Source organism: Syngnathoides biaculeatus, chromosome 19 (assembly GCF_019802595.1).
Source record: "Syngnathoides biaculeatus isolate LvHL_M chromosome 19, ASM1980259v1, whole genome shotgun sequence".
NCBI classification, from domain to species: Eukaryota; Metazoa; Chordata; class Actinopteri; order Syngnathiformes; family Syngnathidae; genus Syngnathoides; species Syngnathoides biaculeatus.
Genome location: NC_084658.1, coordinates 833519 through 838220, shown reverse-complemented (window position 1 = coordinate 838220; position 4702 = coordinate 833519).

Below are 4702 nucleotides of genomic sequence, written 5' to 3'. Positions count from 1 at the left end.
CATATACAGTACAGGCTGAACAGGAAAGGTCCAAGAACTGACCCTTGAGGGACCCCACAGGTCATTGCCATTCGCTGAGACCGAGCACCTCGAATGATCACAAAGTAGCTCCTTTTCTCCAGGTAGGACCAAAACCATTTAAGGACCATTCCATTTAGTCCTACCCACTTTTCCCACTTGTTTAGCAATATATTGTGATCTACTGTATCAACAGCCGCACTGATATCCAACAAGTCCAAACTTGACAACTTTCCTGAGTCAGTATTCAACCTTATATAATTTAGCACTTTGATAAGAGCAGATTCTGTACTGTGATGAGTTCGGAAACCTGATTGAAATTTGTCAAAAAGTTCATTTAAATTACGAAAATTGCTGAGTTGTTTAAAAATAACTTTCTCAAGAATCTTGGCTTATGAACAGGAGATTTGAGATGAGTCTATATCTTGCTAACATGGAATCGTCCAGTGCTCTGTTTTTTAGATGAGGCTTAACAGCAGCTACTTTAATAGCTTTGGGAAACTCACCAGACTGAAGTGAGCAATTGATTATTTGCTGCAAATCAGGTAGCACTGACTTCACAATAGTTTTGAAAAAGTCATATGGAATTGATTGAGACAGCTCGTTGATGGTTTCAACTGCTGAACAGTTTTCTCAACAGTTTTTTTGGTCAACCGTATCAAATTCTGACAAGTTAATAGAGTTGTCTCTGGGTGGCTTCAGATGTAAGATCATTCTGTTTTTGCTGATTTGTGCTGACATTTGACCTGATGGATTGTATTTTTTCCACTAAAATAACGGGCCAACTCATTGCATTTGTCAGCTGTTACGAGTTCTGGATCTATCTTATGGGGGGGGGGGGGTGAGCTTGTCAACCATAGAAAATAGAGCACGAGTATTGTTGTGGTTCTTACTGATGATTTCAGAAAAGTGTTGCTGTCCAGCTCTAACTACCTCTTGGTTAACACTGTCTGTGGAGGTCATAGTCAATTTCGAGTTTAGTTTTTCTTGCACTTGCGTTCCGCTTTCCTACACTCCGATTTAGATCTCTTGACCATCATTGCGCTCCTCCACGGTGTTCTAGGTCGCCTCAGGATGGTCTTAGTTTTAACAGGAGCGACTGCATTCATGGCATCTGTGATTTTTGAGTTGAAATTGTCCAAAAGTTCATCAACTGTCTCACCATTCACAGTCTGTGCCACAGCTACAGTCTTCATAAACGTAGTGGCATTACTCTCATTTATGTACCTTTTCCTAATAGAAATAGAGGTACGTATACGTTGCGTACTGCTGTGTTCTCTGCGCATATATTCAATGTCGCGCACAATCCCAACCCAAATTATAAGTACATATTACTCAAGTTTACCAATGGCATGATTCACATCCATACTCACGCAGCCTGTCAACATTGTTTACAATGACAGCGTCCTTATGTGCCGCTTCCCGCCGGTGTCTGTCCATGTTTAGTTAGCAATGGGGTCTAAGCAACATAGACCAAAGACGAGCTAGACACGCTGCTTCTGGTTTAGCCTTGGTAATAATGGTAAAAGTAACGAAGAAATGTTTTTTTTTAAGATGCAATGACTGTCAGAGTATGTGGAAATAGAAAAAAAGGGAGTGAAACTGGATGAGATTCTTTTTTCGAATGAGAAAGGTCTGGTCTGATCAAATGTGTTGACAAGCCAAAGTAGCAAGTGGGTTTTCAGAAGGAGACGTGTGGACTGAGTACCCCAAAAGTCACATTCAGCACAAGTCATTTGAAACCAGTTAAATTGTACGTATATGTAATATAGGAATTGGAATCGGTACTTCCTTGAGGGAGACCGCTAAAGACAGAGGAAAGAAACGAGCTGAGACTCTCCATTTTATGTAAGTTTGGTATTGTATTGTGTGTGATTAAATTGTTTAAATGCAATCTCCTGTCTGTGCTTATTGTAAGAAGCCTGGTCATTGGTCAAGTACAAAATTAATTTACTGGTTCCCCAAACACTTTTGTATCTATCGTACCTAAGGCTTTCTTTCCAGAAGGGTTTTATTTATGACAAACTTTCAGACTCTGAAGTTCCGAAGGAGTATTTGCCTTTTATTCACATTGGTTCAGTTTCACTTGTGGGAGATAATTCTACCCTATGGCCCGTTACTCTTCTGAGGGACACTGGAGTTATTCAGTCTCTGATTTTGAAGGATTTATTGCCTTATCCTGCAGAGACTTCAGCTAACTCAGATGTTATTCTTCATGGTTTAAGTGGCAGTACTCGTGTTTCTTTACATTTTGTGAATTTGACTTCAGATCTGATTTCTGACCGCCAAAGTCCATGTTCTTGACTCTTCCAATTCTGGGTGTTGATTTGTTGAATGGAAACGATCTTATGGGCGCTCCAGTTGGCGCTGATCCTACTGTCACTGTTTCTCTAGAGTGTTCAGTCAGTACAGAGAAGTTGGAGTGTGACTTTCCGTGTATTTTTCCATCTTGTCCAGTGACTTGTTCCAAGACTTCTGAATGATTCCATTTATGATTTGTGGGAACATACATATGAAACGGTGTGTGTGTGTGTGTAGGGGGAATCTGGAAATGGCGGCTCTCTTCATCAGTGGTAGTTTGGAATGATGAGCCTGACCTGCAGGAGCCGGGCCTCTTAATCACACACTTACCACACACCCACGCTATTCACTTTACATCTTTTTTCAGAATCAGAATCAGCTTTATTTGCCAAGTGTGTAACAATACACAAGGAATTTGTCTCCGGTAGTCGATGGCGCCCAGGTACGACATTCAGAACAAAGAATAAAAGACTAACAAGAACAGAGAACAAGAAACATTCAGTCACAGATGTGAAAGATCCAGTCTTTTTCATGTAGAACAATTAAGAGTGCATCCACACCCCACATTACGTCGCCGGTGCTTAGCATTACAGACCATTCCTTCTTGCTAAGCTAAGATGCTAATGTGTTGTGCACCAAACTGCAACTAAACTGAGAAAACCCACCTAAATTTGTCCTTCTTTAACCTCCCGTGAGGTCAACCAAACAGGATAAAGCTATGTCTGTCACAGTTAGGCTTGTTCATCAGCCAGGGAAATTTGCATGCATCTAACCATCACTGGTTATTAGCCACTTAGTTATAGCCTCTCGTGCCGGTACTGTATAAGCAACAACATACTTTATGAGGCGGCACGGTGGAGCAGCTGTAAAGCGTTGGACTCACAGTTATGAGGACGTGGGTTCAGTCCCGGACCTCCCTGTGTGGAGTTTGGATGTTCGCCCCGTGTCTGTATGTGTGTAACCTGTCTTCTGCCCGTTAATAGCTGGGATAGGCTCAAACATTCCCGTGACCCTCGTCAAAAATGAATGTGTCTCGAAGATCTCCAAGGTCCGCCTTATGCCCCTCTGTCAGCGTCACAACTCCTCTCCAACACGTCAAGTTCCACCTGTGTATATTCTGGTTCAAACGCTTGAACATTGTACATTGTTATTTTTGTCCATAGGCACACACCCCTGTGATTCTTTCACTGGTTGTAGGACTACTCACTTATTACAGTAAACAATTCATGTATACATGAAGACCGTATGTATCATCCGACTTATATTCTTGTTCTATAACCTTATAATTCATTGTCAGTCCCACCACATCCCAGTTGTATAATCGGGTTCATGATCGTTATCTTGCATGGGTGTTTTGCGACAGTCGCATGTCACATCCTTATTCATTTTTTTGTTGTAGAGATGGAATGTTTTTTTTTCTATCCTCATTCTGTTTACAGTTTGGGGCTTTGTCTCTTTTTTTTTTTTATCTCTCTCACCCCTCTAGAAAGTCTGCTCTTTACAGTTCTCCACTGTGACAGTAAAACTGTTCTGGCATAAAGGGGATGACAGATTCTCCATTCTGTTTAATCTAACAATGAAACAGGACACACACAAAAATACGTCATTGAAAAAACTAGACGTGGCACTAAGGAGGTCCTTCGTGCCGCAAAGCATGCTGGGAATGCCAGAAAGTATGGCATATGGAAATATGGTTTAAAGTGCATGTTTTGTGTCAATTAGTTCTTCAGTCATTTTTGTTTTATGAGTTGCTAGTTATGCTATTTTGTTTCCTATGGTGTGATGATTTTAGTTTCGATGTGACACTGAGTGTGAACATCTCGAGTCATAACTTGATAGACTCTCAGTGTGTGGAGCAATGTAACTTGCTTAAATGTAAAATGGCAATTATAGTGTCTCGTGAGCGTCATCAGATGGTAGCTTATAATCACTAAAGCACAGGCTAGCATGCATGCTAAAAATGTAACCAGTGTGTTCAGGTGTGCTTCATTGGACTAGTCACCGAACAACATATATAAATTTTGGAACACAGCGTGCACATGAAGCGTGCCACATTATAAGGCGCACCATCTATTTAGGAAAGAATTAGAGACTTCTAAGTGCACCTTATGGTCGTGAAAAGACGCTATATTATGGGGGGTGGGGGGGGGGGAACAGCAAAATCCGCAAATATGTAGCATTGCAAACTGTCAACCGCAAATGGTCAAGGGCACAGTGTATATGCTAATGTCTAGTTGACAGTTTTTCATTGCTTTCTTCAAAGTCAGAAATTTACATACAGGGCCTTGTGAAAGTATTCGGCCCCCTTGAACATATCAACTTTTCTTCACATTTCAGACTTCAAACGTAAAGATATAAAATGTATTTATTTTTGTCAAGAATT